At 45.0% G+C, this 20,873-nt stretch overlaps 1 protein-coding gene across 4 annotated transcripts in view; it reads right to left on the bottom strand.

Moving 5' to 3' along the window:
* LOC145356913 (beta-nerve growth factor-like) overlaps positions 1-20,873 on the bottom strand; it is a 59,385-nt gene that overhangs the window by 34,493 nt on the left and 4,019 nt on the right. Inside the window, exon 1 of one of the 4 annotated variants that reach the window (XM_080209913.1) lies at positions 9,498-10,065. The exons of 1 other annotated variant lie outside the window; for it this stretch is intronic. The gene's annotated coding sequence lies outside the window, so the exon portion shown is untranslated. Of the gene's footprint in view, positions 1-9,497; positions 10,066-11,614; positions 12,273-20,873 lie in introns of those variants that run through there. 2 more of the 4 variants (XR_013889221.1, XR_013889220.1) reach the window with 2 other exon arrangements.

Raw genomic sequence — 20,873 nt, 5'->3', positions numbered from 1 at the left:
TGGGACTATCTCAATAATGGAGCATTCAGACAGCACGCACATCTGGGACGCATTCAAGAATGGAGCATTCTGAACTGTACCCACACATGGGACTGTCTCAAATGTGGGGCATCCTGAATCATGTGCAAACCTGGGACTCACTCAAGAATGGAGGGTTCTGAGCCATGAACACACTTGGGACTGTTTCAATAATGGTGCATTCTGAATCGCAGACACACTTGGGACTATATCAATAATGGAGTGTCCTCAAAGGCACACACACTTGGGACTCAAAATATGGAACATGCTGAGCCCTACACACACTTGCAACTCACTCAAAATTGGAGCGCCTTGAATCGCACACACACGGGACAGGTTCAATAATTGCACATTCCGAGCTGTATTCACACCTGGGAATGTCTCTATAATGTGGCGTCGTGAACCGTATACACACCTGGTCAGTCTTGTGGCCAAATGGGTCATCTAAAATGGCGATTTGTAAAGCACTCTGGGACAATTGAGCAAGAACTAAAATGACAGGCTGCAGTTTAAAGACAGAGACAAACAGGCTGCAATCCTGATGAGTGAATAAACAGGATATAGAAACATAGAAAAACTACAGCACAAACAGGCCCTTCGGCCCACAAGTTGCACCGAACATGTCCCTACCTACTAAGCTTACCTATAACCCTTACTAAGTTCCATGTACTTATCCAAAAGTCTCTTAAAATACCCTATGAAATCCACCTCCACCAACCACTGTCGGCAGCCGATTCCACGCATCCACCACTCTCTGAGTGAAAAACTTACCCCTGACATCTCCTCTGTACCTACTCCCCAGCACCTTAAACCTGTGTCCGCTTGTGGCAACCGTTTCAGCCCTGGGGAAAAGCCTCTCAGAATCCACTTGATCAATACCTCTCATCATCTGGACGCTCCATTATTGAGTGAGTCCCAGATATGGGTCATCTCCAGGATGAAAGGGACTTTATGATCACACTCGATTGTGTAACAAACATAGGGGCACCGTGAATCCTTATTTAGGAGGTAGGTATGTGACCAATGTGCCTCCAGCACCAACAGACATGGCCTTTGGGGACACACCCAGAGATCGGTGTGGTAGCACCTGATAGGACTCTTATCGATCAGGGGGATCAAGTCCTGATCAATTGATTGGCAATGGCCAAAAGGGGCGTGAAACCCAACGGGGTATAAAGGATACTGCGCAACCAGGAATCTCTCTCTCTCTCTCTGACCCCACAAACAGGCTACAACAATGGTGACCATCGTCAGCGAAGACCAGCAGGAGGAGAGCCACCACACCTGAGAAGGAAGGAAGACCAGAGCCAGAGTGCCAGACCAGATTACGCAGACAACTACCGAGACCAGCGCACATATAAAGGCCAATATCTGCTCAGGTACTTGCCAGTCACACAAAGTTAAGTCAAGATCTCTTATTGGATTTGAATTTAGTATTTTCCTGTAAGATAACGTATTGTTTGTTGGGTGGGTGATTATCGGTTGTGTGGGCTTAAATAAATAAGGGTTGCACTAATAAGACGTCTACTTGTAGTTATTTGTCCACCTTATAAGGGTTAATACGGGCAACAGTGTCAATAATGTGATGTCCTGAACTATACACACACCTCACCTTTTCAATAAGCCTTGCATGGGGGACCTTATCGAACACCTTGTTGAAATCCATATAAACCACATCCACCGCTCTTCCTTTGTCAATGTGTTTAGTCGCATTTTCAAAAAACACAACCAGGCTCGTAAGACACGATCTGCCTTTAACAAAGCCATGCTGACTATTTTTGATCATACTATACTTCTCTAAATATCCATAAATCCTGTCTCTCAGGATCTTTTCCATCAACTTACCAAGCACTGAGGTTAGACTCACCATTTGATAATTTCCTGGGCTATCTCTATTCCCTTACTTGAATATAGGAACCACATCCGCAATCCTCCAATCCTCCGGAACCTCTCCCGTCTCCATCGATGACGCAAAGATCATCGCCAGAGTCTCTGCAATCTCTTCCCTCGCCTCCCACAGTAACCTGGGGTACATCCCATCCAGTCCCAGCAACTTATCTAACTTGATGCTATTCAAAACCTCCAACACATCTTCTTTCCTAATGTCCACATACTCAAGCTTTTCAGTCTGCTGCAAGCCTGCACTACAACCACCAAGATCTTTTTCCACCATGAATACCGAAGTAAAGTATTCACTGAGCATCTCTGCTATTTCTGCCAGTTCTATACAAACTTTCCCACCGTCACTTTTTATAGGCCCTATTCCTTCGCACCTCATCCTTTTACTCTTCACCTATTTGTAGAAAGCCTTAGGGTTTTCCTTAATCTTACCTGCCAAGGCCTTCTCATGACCCCTTCTGGCTGCCTTAATTTCCTTCTTAAGTTCTTTCCTACAAGCCGTGTACTCCTCTAGATCCCTAACATTACCTAGCTCCCTGAACCTTTTGTACGCTTTTCTTTTCTTTTTGACTAGATTTGTTACAACTTTCATGCACCTACCATAACCTCCCTGTTTCATTGGAACGTTGTCGTGCAGAGGTCCAGATAAACATTCCTTGAAAATCTGTCACCTTACTTCGGTACATTTCCCTGAGAAAACCTCCTTCCAATTTACGTCTCTAATTTCCTGCCTGATGGTTTCATATTGATCCCCATTTGGCCCATAATGAGATTTGCCCTGTCCTAATTGTACCTTTGTCTGAATATTGTTAATTTGTAATGATTTTTGATTCTAACATTCCAAAGTTTTAATAAAAACTAGTTTAATTGAAGAATTTCATTGAACCGAATAAACGTTTTTGCCTTTGTGAAATGAAATGTTTAATAAAAAGTCTTTAAATTAATCAGGCTACCTAAAAGAATTTCCCACAACAATTTGACAATGATATGGAATGACCTTGGAGCCGATGGTCGGGTGAACACTTCCCTGGAACGGTGAATACACACTTTATATTGGTCACCTTTCTTTAGTAGAGGGGGAGGCACTCTGAATCATTCGATCCGTCAGACATCTGGACCCTTTGTGGGTCACAAAGGCAAGAAAAAATTTTAAAAAGAGGTTTATTGGCGCAAAAGTGAGGGTAAGGATAGCAACTTATCATCTACATCAGGTTCTGAAAGAAAGGCGTGCTGTTTGAATAGAGTTATTAAAGAGTATTTGCACAGAGGTGGGGGTAAGGAAAGCAATTTACCCACCTGCAGCAGGTTCTGAAAAAAAATTACAGAGTTTTAAAGAGTATCAGTGCAAAAGTGTGGGTCAGGATAGCAACTTATCCACAGATTCCACAAGGACGTATTGATGATATAGGAGTAGTGAGGAGTGCGTAAAACAGGAAACTAAGATAAAGGGAGTTAGTTTCACTGAGACAATGGTGCAACAATGCTCTTATTAGTTAAAACAGACCATTTAAAATGCTGGAGAATTAAATGGTAGTTAAAAGATGGATAAGTTGTAAAATATAGAAGATACCACTTAAAGAAAAAGAGAAATAAGAGTTAAACAGTAATTTAATAATGCAGAACTTGTAAAAAAAATTATAGCTGAAATCATTTTTAAACAAAAATGGGTTTAAAAAGATGTGGCTCCAAGATCAAAAAATGCTTTGTGTAAAAATGGCGTATCACCAAAGATTTCTGTAAACAAGCCAAGTTTGAGACATATTTGTATTTCAAAAAATTGCAGCAATTAATATGAATTGTTAATCCAAATCAAAATACAATAGGGGGAGAATGTTTCATGGAAATTAGACAAAATAGAGTGGGTGGGGAAATGTGAAGTTTACATTTGCCCCTATTGGATATTTTGTGATAAGAGCGCCAACTAAGTTAGGGCTATTCAACGATGGCAGTGACTTAACAGTATTTTGATCAGATTGTGAGGAGTGGAAGTTTAAAATCAGCAAACTAATCATGAGAATGAGATTAGTCCAAAATGCAGAGTACATTTAGATATAAATTTTAAGTATGGGAAAGTTGAAAATCACAACAGATATAAGGTGGGCTCAAAAGAGAATTAATTCAGCAGAATAAATAAACATTGAAGGAGGTAAACAGGGTGATTAATTGACATTAGAAAGCCCATATCACTAACATAGGAAGAATGTGTCAAACCAACCTATTTTAATACAACAATGTTATTTGAGATGAAGAATGAATAATCAAAATAAGTTACTATCTGGAATCAAATTGAAAGGTTTGATTTCTGTTTCAAATATTTTATTAGGTTATAGAAGTTAATTTCACAGCAGAGAAACTTCATAAATTCTTAACTGAAAAATGACAATTGGCACCCCTAGAGTCTGATGGTGATATAGATGATATAGATTTCCGGATATATGCGGACAGAGTGCTAGACAAACAGAATTGTATCAAGTTAATTGATACGAGGACAACTATATCACTACCGGACTTGAATTTACCAACCATTGACCAAACAATAGAATAACTTGAATTAACTGGGGGAGTTAAAGTCACACTATTCAGTATACCAACAATTAAAAAAAAATGTTCAAATCTGAATATATCAAAATATTATAATGCATTATAAGAAAGATGTGGAGGCATTGGAAAGGGTGCAGAGGAGGTTTACCGGGATGTTGCCTGGTATGATGGGAAGGTCTTATGAGGAAAGGCTGAGGGACTTGAGGTTGTTTTCATTAGGAAGAAGAAGGTTGAGAGGTGACCTAATTGAGGCATACAAGATGATCAGAGGGTTAGATAGGGTGGATAGTGAGAGCCATTTTCCTTGGATGGTGACGACTAACACAAGGGGACATAGCTTTAAATTAAGGGGTGGTAATTATAGGACGGATGTCAGAGGTAGGTTCTTTACTCAGAGGGTAGTAAGGGCGTGGAATGCCTGCCTGCAGCAGCTGTGGACTCACCAACTTTAAGGGCATTCAAATTATCAGTGGATAGGCGTATGGATAACATTGGAATAGTTTAGGTTAGAGGGTCATTAGATTGGTTCCACAGGTCGGTGCAACATCGAGGGCCGAAGGGCCTGTACTGCGCTGTAATGTTCTATGTTCTAAAATAAAGAAAGAAGCATTCTGGGGACAGAGATAATGTTTAGTTAGAGGCAGAACAGAAAACATCAAATGGCACCACATATTCAAACAGAATAAATAGGGAAAAAGGAAATGTCATCTCGCCAAGGTCCTCCCCACACCCCCATTTCTTCCCTTCAAACAACCGCACAACCTCAAACAAACCATTGTCCGCAGCAACTACCCAGCCTTCAGAAGAAGTGACCACAACACCACACAACCCTGCCACAGCAACCTCTGCAAGGTGTGCTGATCATCGACACGGATGCCATCATCTCATGTCAGAACACCATCCACCAGGTACACGGTACATATTCTTGCAACTCGGCCAACATTGTCTACCTGATATGCTGCAGGAAAGGATGTCCCCAGGCATGGTACACTGGGGAGACCATGCAGACGCTACGACAAAGGATGAATGAACACCGCTTGACAATCACCAGGCAGGAGTGTTCTCTTCCTGTTGGGGAACACTTCAGCGGTCATGGGCAAGCATTCTCCAAGGCAGCTTTCACGACACACAACAGCGCAGAGTTGCTGAGCAGAGACTGATAGCCAAGTTCTGCACACAAGGATGGCCTCAACCAGGATCTTGAGTTCATGTCACACTATCTGTAACCCCCATGACTTGCCTGGGCTTGCAAAATCTCATTAACTGTTCTGTCTGGTGACAATACACGTCTCTTTAACCTGTGCTTAACGCTCTCTCCACTCACATTGTCTGTACCTTTAAGACTTGATTAGCTGTAAAGACTCGCATTCTAATCATTATTCCGTAAATTGAGTTTGTGTCTTTATATGCCCTGTTTGTGATCAGAACTCCCTACTCACCTGACGAAGGAGCAGCACTCGAAAGCTAGTGGCATTTGCTACCAAATAAACCTGTTGGACTTTAACGTGGTGTTGTGAGACTTCTTACTGTGTTCTTTGACCGAGCCACTCACCTGACAAAGGGGCAGAGCCCTGAAAGCTGGAGGCATTTGCTACCAAAGAAACCTGTTGGACTTTAACCTGGTATTGTGAGACTTCTTACTCTTCTTTGACTGAGCCAGTTTTGTATCCGCATTGCCAGCTCACCTCTGATCCCATGCAATTTCACCTTCTGCACCAGTCTGCCATGAGGGACCTTGTCAAAGGCCTTACTAAAGTCTATATAGACAACATCCACTGCCCTACCCTCATCAATCATCTTCGTCTCTTCCTCAAAAAACTTGATCAAGCCTGTGAGACGTGGCCTCCCCTTAGAAAACCATGTTGCCTCTCACTAACACGTCCAGTTATTTCCAAGTGGGAATAAATCTGTCTTGAAGAATCCTCTACAATAATTTCCCTAACAATGATGCTACAATGATAACAATGATAACAATTACAGGCTCACCAGCCTGTAATTACCTGGCTTACCTGGACAAGCCTGGGACTGTCTCAATAATGGAGCATCTTGAACTGTACACATGCTTGGAACTGTCTCAATTATGGAGTAGCCAGAACCGTACACACACCTTGGGCTGTCTCAGTAATGGAGAGTCCTGAATGACACACACGCCTGGAATTGTCTCAATAATGGAGTGTCCTGAACAGTACACACAACTGGGACTGTCTCAGTAATGGTGCATCCTGAACCGTACACATACCTGGGGCTGTCTCAATATATGAGCGTCCTGAACTGTACACACACACCTAAGATTGTCTAAAAATAATGGAGCGCCCTGAATCATACATACTCAGTCTACTCAGTCTCTCCTCATAAGCCAACCCTCTCAACTCCGGAATCAACCTAGGGAATCTCCTCTGCACTCCCTCCAGTGTCAGTATATCTTTTCTCAAGTAAAACCAAAGCTGTACACAATACTCCAGGTCTGGCCTCACCAGCATCCTATACAGCTGCAACATAACCTCACTGTTTTTAAACTCCAACTCCCTAGCAATGAAGGACAAAATTCCATTTGCCTTCTTAATCACCTGCTGCACCTGCAAACCAACTCCTTGTGATTCTTGCACAGGACACCCAGGTCCCTTTGCACAGAAGCATGCTGCAATTTTTACCATTTAAATGGTAAAAGAAGTTAAGCTAACTGCACTGTTGTGTGTCATGAAGGCCGCCTTGGAGAATGCTTACCATTTTGCTGTTATTGCTCCCAAAATGGATGACTCCACATTTACCAACATTGTACTCCATCGCCTACTCACTTAGACTATCAATATCCCTTTGCAGACTTTCAGTGTCAAGAACATAGAACATAGAACATTACAGCGCAGAACAGGCCCTTCGGCCCACGATGTTGCGCCGACCAGCTTTTAAAAAAACAACACTAACCCACTAATCTAAACCAATCCCATTTCGTCCATAAACCTATCCACAGATCTCTTAAACGCCCCCAAACTAGGCACATTTACAACTGCAGCTGGCAGGGCATTCCAGTCCCTCACCACCCTCTGGGTAAAGAACCTACCCCTGACATCCGTCCTATAACTACCCCCCCTTAATTTAAAGCCGTGCCCCCTCGTGCTAGCTTTCTCCATCCTAGGAAAAAGGCTATCACTATCCACCCTGTCTAAACCTCTAATCATCTTATATGTTTCAATAAGGTCCCCTCTTAGCCGCCTTCTTTCCAGCGAAAACAACCCCAAATCTCTCAGTCTCTCCTCATAGGATCTCCCCTCCATACCAGGCAACATCCTGGTAAACCTCCTCTGCACCCTCTCCAAAGCCTCTACATCCTTCCTGTAATGTGGGGACCAGAACTGCACACAATACTCCAAGTGCGGCCGCACCAGAGTTGTGTACAGTTGCAACATGACGCTGCGACTCCTAAATTCAATCCCCCTACCAATAAACGCCAAGACACCGTATGCCTTCTTAACAACCTTATCTACTTGATTCCCAACTTTCAGGGATCTATGTACACATACACCTAGATCCCTCTGCTCCTCCACACTATTCAAAGTCCTCCTGTTAGCCCTATACTCAACACATCTGTTATTCCTACCGAAATGAATTACCTCACACTTCTCCACATTAAACTCCAACATCCTCTGCACATTTTGCTCTGCCACTCACCTCAGTGTCATCTGCAAATTTTGCCACAATACACTTGGTCCCCAACTCTAAATCATCTATGTAAATCGTAAACAATCGCATTCCCAACACTGATCCCTGAGGCACACCACTAGTCACTAATCGCCAACCAGAAAAACACCCATTTACCCCCATTCTTTGCTTTTTGTTAGTTAACTAATCCTCTAATAATAATAATAATAACTAAGTCTTGGCGTTCATTGGTAGGGGGATTGAATTTAGGAGTCGCAGCATTATGTTGCAACTGTACACAACTCTGGTGCGGCCGCACTTGGAGTACTGTGTGCAGTTCTGGTCCCCACATTACAGGAAGGATGTGGAGTCTTTGGAGAGGGTGCAGAGGAGGTTTACCAGGATGTTGCCTGGTATGGAGGGGAGGTCCTATGAGGAGACACTGAGGGATTTGGGGTTGTTTTCGCTGGAAAGAAGGCGGCTAAGAGGGGATCTTATTGAAACATATAAGATGATTAGAGGTTTAGATAGGGTGGACAGTGATAGCCTTTTTCCTCGGATGGAGAAAGCTAGCACGAGGGGGCATGGCTTTAAATTAAGGGGGGGTAGTTATAGGACGGATGTCAGGGGTAGGTTCTTTACCCAGAGGGTGGTGAGGGACTGGAATGCCCTGCCTGCTGCGGTTGTAAATGCACCTAGTTTGGGGGCGTTTAAAAGATCCGTGGATAGGTTTATGGACGAAAAGGGATTGGTTTAGGTTAGTGGGTCATTGTTTTTTAACTGGTCGGCGCAACATCGTGGGCCGAAGGGCCTGTTCTGCGCTGTAATGTTCTATGTTCTATGTTCTATCCATGCTAATTCATTACCCGTAACACCGTGCATCTTTATCTTATGCAGCAGTCTTTGGTGCGGCACCTTGTCAAATGCCTTCTGAAAGTCCAGATAAACCACATTCACAGGTTCCCCATTGTCCACTGCAGATGTAATGTTCTCAAAGAATTCCACCAAATTAGTCAAACATGACCTGCCCTTCATGAACCCATGCTGTGTCTTACCAATGGGACAATTTATATCCAGATGTCTCGCTATTTCTTCCTTGATGATAGATTCAAGCATTTTCCCTACTGCAGAAGTTAAGCTAACTGGCCTACAGTTACCCATATTTTGCTTACCTCTTTTTTCAAACAGTGGCTTCACATCTGCTGTTTTCCAATCTGCAGGAACCACTCCAGAATCCAACGAATTTTGGTAAATTACCACTAGTGCATTTGCTATTTCCCTCACCATGTCTTTTAACACCTTGGGGTGCATTCCATCAGGGCCAGGAGACTTGTCAACCTTTGGCCCCATTAGCTAGCCCAATACTACCATTTTCATGACAATGATAGTTTCTAGGTCCTTACCTGCCATAGCCTTCCTTCAATTTTTGGCACGTTATTTGTGTCTTTCGCTGTGAAAACTGATTCAAAATACTTGTTCAATGCCTCAAGCCATTTTCTCATTTCCAGTTATTAAATCCCCCTTCTCATCCTCTAAAGGATCAATGTTTACTTTAGCCACTCTTTTTCATTTTATAAATGTATAGAAACTTCTGCTATCTGTCTTTTACATATTTGTAGAAACTTTTGCATACCTGGGACTGTCTCAATAATGGAGCGTCCTGAACTGCACACACAACTGGGACTGTCTCAATAGTGGGGCATCCTGATTCATATACACACCTAGGACTGTCTCAATAATGGATCATCCTAAACTGTAGACACAGCTGGGACTCTCAATAATGGAGTGTCCTGAACCGTACACAAACCTGTGACTATGTCCATAATGGAGCATCCTGAACTGTGCACTCACCCAGGACCCTCCCAATAATGGAGAGTCCTGAACTGTACACACAACTGGGACTGTCTCAATAATGCAGCTTCCTGAACCGTTCACATACCGGGAACTGTTTCAAAAATGGAGCATCATGAACTGTTCACATACCTGGTACTTGCTCAATAATGGAATGTCCTGAACAGTATACACACCTGGACTGTTTCAGTAATGGAGCATCCTGAACTGTACACACACATGGGGCTGTCTCAATAATGGAGCATCCTGAACCATACACACACCTGGGACTATTTCAGTAATGGAACATCCTGAACTGTACACACAGATGGGGCTGTCTCAATGTTGGAGCGTCCTAAACCGTACATGCACCTGGGACTGTCTCGATAATGGAGTGTCCTGCACTGTACACACACCAAATGCTACCTCAACATTGGAGGGCCCCAAAAAATACACACACCTGGGACTGTCTCAATAATGGACCATCCTGAACCATACACACACTGGAACTGTCTCAATAATGGAGCATATGAGACCATATGCACATGTGGGGCTGTTCAAATAATGGAGTGTCATGAACCATTCACACTCCTGGGACTGTCTCAATAATGGGATGTCCTGAACTGTACACAGACCTGACACTGTCTCAATAATGGAGTGTCATGAATCTACACGCTCGTGAGGTCGTCTCAATATTGGATTGCCCCTAATCGTAAACACATGAGTCTGTCTCAATAAGGGAGCATCCTGAACAATACACATCAGGGACAGTCTCAGTAATGGAGCATCCAGAACCATACATAAACCTCAATATGGAGCTTCCTGAACCATACACACACCTGGTACTGCGAATAATGATGCGTCCTGAACTGGACACCCGCCTGGCACAGTGTCAATATTGCAGCATCCTGAACTGTACAAACACCTGGGACTGTCTCAATATTGGAGCATCCTGAACCGTACACACACTTGTGACTGTCTCAATAATGGAGAGTCCTGAACCGTACACGCACTGGGACTGTCTCAATAATGGAACATCTGGAACCATATTCACACCTGAGTCTCACTCAACAATAGAGCATCCTGATCCATACACATACTTGGGAATGTCTCAATGAATTTGACTTGGGTTGATTTTATTTATTCTTCTTATTATTAGAATACAGTGAAAAGCATTGTTTTTTGCACACTGTACAGAAAAAGCAAATGTTTCAGAGAGAATGAGAGAGTGGAAAATGTATAGTAATGATGTTATAGTAATAGCTGGGGTGTACAGAAAAGTGAACTTAATGCAAATGTCTGACCGCAGCAGGGAAGAACCTACTCTTGCGTCGGTTGGTATGTGACTTCAGACCTTTTTCTAACTGAAGATGGTATCAGAGAGTATCTCTGGAGTGTGTGGGGTCCATGATTATGCCAGCTGCTGTTTCGAGGCAGTGGGAAGTGTAGACAGAGTCAATGGATGGGAGGTTGGTTTGCATGATTGCCTGGACTTCATTCACAACCCTTTGTAGTTTCTTGCAGTCTTGGGCAGAGCAGGAGCCATACCAAGCTGTGATACAACCGGAGGAAATGTTTTTTAATGGCGCACCTGTAAAGTTAGCAATAATTGTGGCTGACATGCCTAATTTCCTCAGTCTCCTGAGAAAGTAAAGGCATTGATGGCTTTCTTAATTCTAGTGTCCACAAGTTGAGACCAGGACAGGTTGTTGGTGATCTGAACATCAAAAAAACTGCTCTCGACCATTTCTATTTCATCCCCATTGATGTAAATAAGATCATGTTCTTCACTATGCTTCCTGAAGCATACACTCACCTGGGACTCGCTCAATAATGGAGCACCTGAACTGTACACAAACTGGGACTGTCTCAATAACGTAGCATCCTGATCCGTACGCATAACTGGGACTGTCTCAATGATATTGACTTGAGTTGATTTGATTTAGTCTTGTCACACGTATTCATATACACTGAAAAGCATTATTTATTACGCCCTATACAGTCAAAGCATATGGTTCATAGAGAATGAGTGGAGAATGTAGTGTTACAGTCATAGCTAGGATGTACAAAAAGATCAACTTAATGCAAGGTGAGTTCATTCAAAAATCTGATGGCAGCAGGGAAGAACCTGCTCTTGAGTCAGTTGGTACATGACCTCAGACTTTTTTCCAACTGAAGAACTTGTAAAAAAGTATCTCCGGAATATGTGGGGTCCATGCTGGCTGCTGTTCCGAGGCAGCGGGAAATGTAGACAGAGTCCATGGATGGGAGGCTGGTTTGCGTGATAGACTGGGCTTCATTCCTTTGTAGTTTCTTGCAGCCTAGGGCAGAGCAGGAGCCAAATCAAGCTGTGATACAACCAGAAAGAATGCTTTTTATGGCACACCAGTAAAGTTGGCGATAGTCGTGCTTGACATGCCAAATTTGCTTAGTCTCCTAAGAAGGTAGAGGTGCTAATGGGCTTTCTTAACTCGAGAGTCCAAAATGTGAGACTTGGTAATCTGGACACCGAAAAATGCTCGCAACCATTTCTATTTCGTCCCCATTACAGTGGACATGTTCTCCATTATGCTTCTTGAAGCATACACACACCTGTGACTCACACAATAATGGAGCACCTAAACCTTAGATACACATGGGACTGTCTCAATAATGGAATGTCTTGAACCTACACACACGTAGGACTGTCTCAATATTGGAGGGCCCTGGACCGTACACACCTCAGACTGTCGCAATAATGAGCCTCCAGAACTGTACACACAGTTGGCACTGTCTCAATGATTGGGTATCTGAATCATATATGCACAAGGGACTGCCTCAATAAGAGAGCTTCCTGAACTGTGCCCACACCTGGTACTCACTCAATAATGGAGCATGGTAAACCATGCACAGTCCTGGGACTGTCTCAATATTGGAGTGTCCTGAATCCTACACATAACCAGGATTGTTTCAATCATGGAAAGTCCTGAACCATACACATCTGGTACTGTCTCAATAATGGGGTGTCCTGAAGTGCTCATACCTGGGACTGTTTGAATAATGGATCATCCTGAACCACACACACTGTCTTAATAATGGAGCATCATGATACGCACATCTGGAACTGTCTCAGTAACGGAGCATCCTGGACCATAGACACAGATGGGACTACCTTAAAAGTGGAACATCCTGGACCATACACACACCTGGTACTGTCTCAATAATGGAACATCCTGAACCGTACACACACGTGGTAGTGTCTAAATAATAAAAAGCCTTGAACCATATGTACATCTTGGACTGTCACAATAATATACACATACACCTGGGACTGTCTCAATAATGGAGTGTCCTAAACCATACACACACTGGGAATGTCTCAATGCAGGGTCCAGAACTGCATACAGACCTAGGATTGTCTCACTGGAGCATCCTGAACCATACGTACACCTGGAATTGTCCAGTGCATTCTGGACTGTAGACACGGCTGGGACTGTCTCAATAACGGAGCGTCCTGGACCACACACACACCTGGTACCGCCTCAATAATGGAACGTCCTGAACCATATACACTCGTGGTAGTGTCTAAATAATAGAGAGCTTTGAACCATATATACATCTTGGACTGTCACAATATGTGCACACACACCTGGGACTGTCTCAATAATGGAACGTCCTGAACCATACACACAGGTGGGACAGTCTCAATAATGGAACATCTTGAACCACGTACACACCTGAGACTGTCTCAATGCAGCATCCAGAACCGTACACAGACCTGGGACTGTCTCAATGCAGCATCCAGAACCGTACACAGACCTGGGACTGTCTCAGTGCAGCATCCAGAACCGTACACAGACCTGGGACTGTCTCAGTGCAGCATCCAGAACCGTACACAGACCTGAGACTGTCTCAATGCAGCATCCAGAACCGTACACAGACCTGAGACTGTCTCAATGCAGCATCCAGAACCGTACACAGACCTGGGACTGTCTCAATGCAGCATCCAGAACCGTACACAGACCTGGGACTGTCTCAGTGCAGCATCCAGAACCGTACACAGACCTGGGACTGTCTCAGTGCAGCATCCAGAACCGTACACAGACGTGGGACTATCTCAATGCAGCATCCAGAACCGTACACAGACCTGGGACTGTCTCAATGCAACATCCAGAACCGTACACAGACCTGGGACTGTCTCAGTGCAGCATCCAGAACCGTACACAGACCTGGGACTGTCTCAGTGCAGCATCCAGAACCGTACACAGACCTGAGACTGTCTCAATGCAGCATCCAGAACCGTACACAGACCTGGGACTGTCTCAGTGCAGCATCCAGAACCGTACACAGACCTGGGACTGTCTCAGTGCAGCATCCAGAACCGTACACAGACCTGGGACTGTCTCAATGCAGCATCCAGAACCGTACACAGACCTGGGACTGTCTCAATGGAGCATCCAGAACCGTACACAGACCTGGGACTGTCTCAGTGCAGCATCCAGAACCGTACACAGACCTGGGACTGTCTCAATGCAGCATCCAGAACCGTACACAGACCTGGGACTGTCTCAATGAAGCATCCAGAACCGTACACATACCTGGGATGTCTCAATAATGGAACATCCTGAATCATACACATACCTGAGAATCTCAAAACTGGAGTGTCCTGAACCGTACATACACCTGCAACTTGCCCAATAATAGAGCATCCTGAACCATAAATACACCTTGGACTGTCACAGAAATGGAACGCCTTGAACCGTACACACACCAGGGACATTCTCAAAAAGGGATACTCCTGAACTGTACACAAACCCAGGACTGTATCAATAATGGAGCATCCTGAACAGTAAACCAATCTGGGACTGCCTCAATCATGGAGCATCCTGAAGCATACACACATCAGGGACTGTCTAAATAATAGAGAGTCCAGAATTGTAAACACAATTGCAACTGTCTTAATAATAGCCATCCAGAACTGTACACACACCTGCGACAGTCTCAGAAATGGAGCATCCTGAACCATAGACACATCTGGGATGTGCTCAATAATGGAGTGTCCAGAATCATACATACACCTGGGACTGTCACAGTAATGGAGCATGCTGACCCATACACACACCAGGATCCATCTCAATACTGGAGCATTCTGAACCATACGAACCACCAGGGACTTTCTCAATAATGGAGTGTCTTGAACCGTACATACTTGGGAATGTCTCAATAATGAAGCATCAGGAACTGTACACATATCCTGGGACTGTCACAATATTGGAGCTCCCTGAACCGTATAGTCACTTGTGACTATCCCAACTGGAGCACTCTGAACCATATACATGCCTGGGACTGTCTCAAAAATGGATTGTCCTGAACCATACACACACCTGTGATTGTCTCAATAATGGAGCATCAGGATCTGTACACATATCATGGGGCTGTCACAATATTGGAACTCCCTGAACCGTACAGCCACCCATAACTGTTTCAATAATGGAGCGTCCTCAACCTTACACATACCTGGTATTCTCAGCGATGGAGCATCCTGAACTGTATGCAAACCTGGAACTATCCAAATAATGGAATGTCCAAAACCATACACACACCTGGGACTATCTCAATAATGGAGCATCCTGAACTGTACACATAACCTGAGGCTGTCTCAGATTTGGAGCTCCCTGAACGATACAGACACCTGCGACTGTCTAAGTCAACGAGTGTCAAGAACCCGACACACACCTGGGAATGTCTCAATAATGGAATGTTCTGAACCATACATATAACTGTGATTCTCAATAATGGATCATTCTGAACCGTACAGACACCAGGGACTGTCTCAATAACGGAGTGTCCTGAACCATACACACACCAGGGACTCGCTCAATAATGGACCATCCCACACCTGGGACTCACTCAATAACGGAGTGTCCTGAACCATACACACACACACCTGGGACTCACTCAATAACGGAGTGTCCTGAACCATACACACACACACCTGGGACTCACTCAATAACAGAGTGTCCTGAACCATACACACACACACCTGGGACTCACTCAATAACAGAGTGTCCTGAACCATACACACACACACCTGGGACTCACTCAATAACAGAGTGTCCTGAACCATACACACACACACCTGGGACTCACTCAATAACAGAGTGTCCTGAACCATACACACACACACCTGGGACTCACTCAATAACAGAGTGTCCTGAACCATACACACACACACCTGGGACTCACTCAATAACAGAGTGTCCTGAACCATACACACACACACCTGGGACTCACTCAATAACAGAGTGTCCTGAACCATACACACACACACCTGGGACTCACTCAATAATGGAGTGTCCTGAACCATACACACAAACACCTGGGACTCACTCAATAACAGAGTGTCCTGAACCATACACACACACACCTGGGACTCGCTCAATAACGGAGTGTCCTGAACCATACACACACACACCTGGGACTCACTCAATAATGAAGTGTCCTGAACCATACACACACACACCTGGGACTCGCTCAATAACGGAGTGTCCTGAACCATACACACACACACACCTGGGACTCACTCAATAACAGAGTGTCCTGAACCATACACACACACACCTGGGACTCACTCAATAACGGAGTGTCCTGAACCATACACACACACACCTGGGACTCACTCAATAACAGAGTGTCCTGAACCATACACACACACACCTGGGACTCGCTCAATAACAGAGTGTCCTGAACCATACACACACACACCTGGGACTCACTCAATAACAGAGTGTCCTGAACCATACACACACACACCTGGGACTCACTCAATAACGGAGTGTCCTGAACCACACACACACACATAGAACATAGAACATAGAACATTAAAGCGCAGAACAGGCCCTTCGGCCCACGATGTTGCGCCGACCAGTCTTTTAAAAAAAAACACTGACCCACTAATCTAAACCAATCCCTTTTCGTCCATAAACCTATCCACAGATCTCTTAAACGCCCGCAAACTAGGCGCATTTACAACTGCAGCAGGCAGGGCATTCCAATCCCTCACCACCCTCTGGGTAAAGAACCTACCCCTGACATCCGTCCTATAACTACCCCCCCTTAATTTAAAGCCATGCCCCCTCGTGCTAGCTTTCTCCATCCGAGGAAACAGGCTATCACTATCCACCCTATCTAAACCTCTAATCATCTTATATGTTTCAATAAGATCCCCTCTTAGCCTCCTTCTTTCCAGCGAAAACAACCCCAAATCCCTCAGTCTCTCCTCCTAGGACCTCCCCTCCATACGAGGCAACATCCTGGTAAACCTCCTCTGCACCCTCTCCAAAGCCTCCACGTCCTTCCTGTAATGTGGGGACCAGAACTGCACACAGTACTCCAAGTGCGGCCGCACCAGAGTTGTGTACAGTTGCAACATGACGCTGCGACTCCTAAATTCAATCCCCCTACCAATAAACGCCAAGACACCGTATGCCTTCTTAACAACCTTATCTACTTGATTCCCAACTTTCAGGGATCTATGTAAACATACACCTAGATCCCTCTGCTCCTCCACACTATTCAAAGTCCTCCCGTTAGCCCTATACTCAACACATCTGTTACTCCTACCGAAATGAATTACCTCACACTTCTCCGCATTAAACTCCATCCGCCACCTCGCCGCCCAGCTCTGCAACCTGTCTAAGTCACCCTGCAAACTATGACACCCTTCCTCACAATCTACCACACCTCCGACTTTGGTGTCATCAGCAAACTTACGAATCCACCCAACTATACCCTCATCCAGATCATTAATAAAAATTACAAACAGCAGTGGCCCCAAAACAGATCCCTGAGGCACACCACTCGTAACCGAACTCCATGACGAATATTCACCATCAACCACCACACTCTGTCTCCTATCTGCTAGCCAATTCCTGATCCAAGTACCTAGATTACCCCCAATCCCATACATCTGCATTTTCTGCAGAAGCCTACCATGGTGAACCTTATCGAACGCCTTACTAAAATCCATATATACCACGTCAACTGCCTTACCCCCATCCACCTCTTTGGTCACTTTCTCAAAGAACTCAATAAGGTTAGTAAGGCACGACCTACCCGCCACAAAACCATGCTGACTGTCTCTAATCAATTCATTACTCTCCAAATAACTACAAATCCTATCCCTAATAATTTTTTCTAAAACCTTGCCCACAACAGAAGTAAGACTCACCGGTCTATAATTCCCAGGGCAGTCTCTGTTCCCCTTCTTAAACAATGGGACAACATTCGCTGTCCTCCAATCTTCTGGTACTATACCAGAGACCAACGATGACCTGAAGATCAGAGCCAGAGGCTCTGCAATCACCTCTCTTGCCTCCCAGAGAATCCTAGGGTAAATCCCGTCCGGACCAGGGGACTTATCTATTTTCAAGCCCTCTAGAATATCAGCACATCCCAGATATCAACTGCAATACTTTCTATTTTACACCCCTGCACCCCAGTGTCCTCCTCAGCTACATTCATGTCCCCACACACCTGGGACTCACTCAATAACGGAGTGTCCTGAACCATACACACACACACCTGGGACTCACTCAATAACGGAGTGTCCTGAACCATACACACACACACCTGGGACTCACTCAATAACGGAGTGTCCTGAACCATACACACACACACCTGGGACTCACTCAATAACAGAGTGTCCTGAACCATACACACAGACACCTGGGACTCACTCAATAATGGAGTGTCCTGAACCATACACACACACACCTGGGACTCACTCAATAACGGAGTGTCCTGAACCATACACACACACACCTGGGACTCACTCAATAACGGAGTGTCCTGAACCATACACACACACACCTGGGACTCACTCAATAACGGAGTGTCCTGAACCATACACACACACACCTGGGACTCACTCAATAACGGAGTGTCCTGAACCATACACACACACACCTGGGACTCACTCAATAACGGAGTGTCCTGAACCATACACACACACACCTGGGACTCACTCAATAACGGAGTGCCCTGAACCATACACACACACACCTGGGACTCACTCAATAACAGAGTGTCCTGAACCATACACACACACACCTGAGACTCACTCAATAATGAAGCATCCTGAACCATACACACACACACCTGGGACTCACTCAATAACAGAGTGTCCTGAACCATACACACACACACCTGGGACTCACTCAATAACGGAGTGTCCTGAACCATACACACACACACCTGGGACTCACTCAATAACAGAGTGTCCTGAACCATACACACACACACCTGGGACTCACTCAATAACAGAGTGTCCTGAACCATACACACACACACCTGGGACTCACTCAATAACAGAGTGTCCTGAACCATACACACACACACCTGGGACTCGCTCAATAACGGAGTGTCCTGAACCATACACACACACACCTGGGACTCACTCAATAACAGAGTGTCCTGAACCATACACACACACACCTGGGACTCACTCAATAACAGAGTGTCCTGAACCATACACACACACACCTGGGACTCACTCAATAACAGAGTGTCCTGAACCATACACACACACACCTGGGACTCACACAATAACGGAGTGTCCTGAACCATACACACACACACCTGGGACTCACTCAATAACGGAGTGTCCTGAACCATACACACACACACCTGGGACTCACTCAATAACGGAGTGTCCTGAACCATACACACACACACCTGGGACTCACTCAATAAGACAGCGTCCTGAACCATACACACACACACCTGGGACTCACTCAATAACAGAGTGTCCTGAACCATACACACACACACCTGGGACTCACTCAATAACAGAGTGTCCTGAACCATACACACACACACCTGGGACTCACTCAATAACAGAGTGTCCTGAACCATACACACACACACCTGGGACTCACTCAATAACGGAGTGTCCTGAACCATACACACACACACCTGGGACTCACTCAATAACAGAGTGTCCTGAACCATACACACACACACCTGGGACTCACTCAATAACAGAGTGTCCTGAACCATACACACACACACCTGGGACTCACTCAATAACGGAGTGTCCTGAACCATACACACACACACCTGGGACTCACTCAATAACAGAGTGTCCTGAACCATACACACACACACCTGGGACTCACTCAATAACAGAGTGTCCTGAACCATACACACACACACCTGGGACTCACTCAATAACAGAGTGTCCTGAACCATACACACACACACCTGGGACTCACTCAATAACAGAGTGTCCTGAACCATACACACACACACCTGGGACTCACTCAATAACAGAGCGTCCTGAACCATACACACACACACCTGGGACTCACTCAATAACAGAGTGTCCTGAACCATACACACACACACCTGGGACTCACTCAATAACAGAGTGTCCTGAACCATACACACACACACCTGGGACTCACTCAATAACAGAGTGTCCTGAACCATACACACACACACCTGGGACTCACTCAATAACAGAGTGTCCTGAACCATACACACACACACCTGGGACTCACTCAATAACACAGTGTCCTGAACCATACACACACACACCTGGGACTCACTCAATAACAGAGCGTCCTGAACCATACACACACACACCTGGGACTCACTCAATAACACAGTGTCCTGAACCATACACACACACACCTGGGACTCACTCAATAACGGAGCGTCCTGAACCATACACACACACACCTGGGACTCACACAATAACGGAATGTCCTGAACCATACACACACACACCTGGGACTCACTCAATAACAGAGTGTCCTGAACCATACACACACACACCCGGGACTCACTCAATAACAGAGTGTCCTGAACCATACACACACACACCTGGGACTCACACAATAACGGAATGTCCTGAACCATACACACACACACCTGGGACTCACTCAATAACAGAGTGTCCTGAACCA

This window comes from Carcharhinus amblyrhynchos, chromosome 22, assembly GCF_965287045.1.
Source record: "Carcharhinus amblyrhynchos chromosome 22, sCarAmb.v2.hapA, whole genome shotgun sequence".
NCBI lineage: Eukaryota > Metazoa > Chordata > Chondrichthyes > Carcharhiniformes > Carcharhinidae > Carcharhinus > Carcharhinus amblyrhynchos.
Note: the sequence above shows the minus strand (reverse complement) of the source record. Positions and strands in the feature narration are given on the sequence as shown.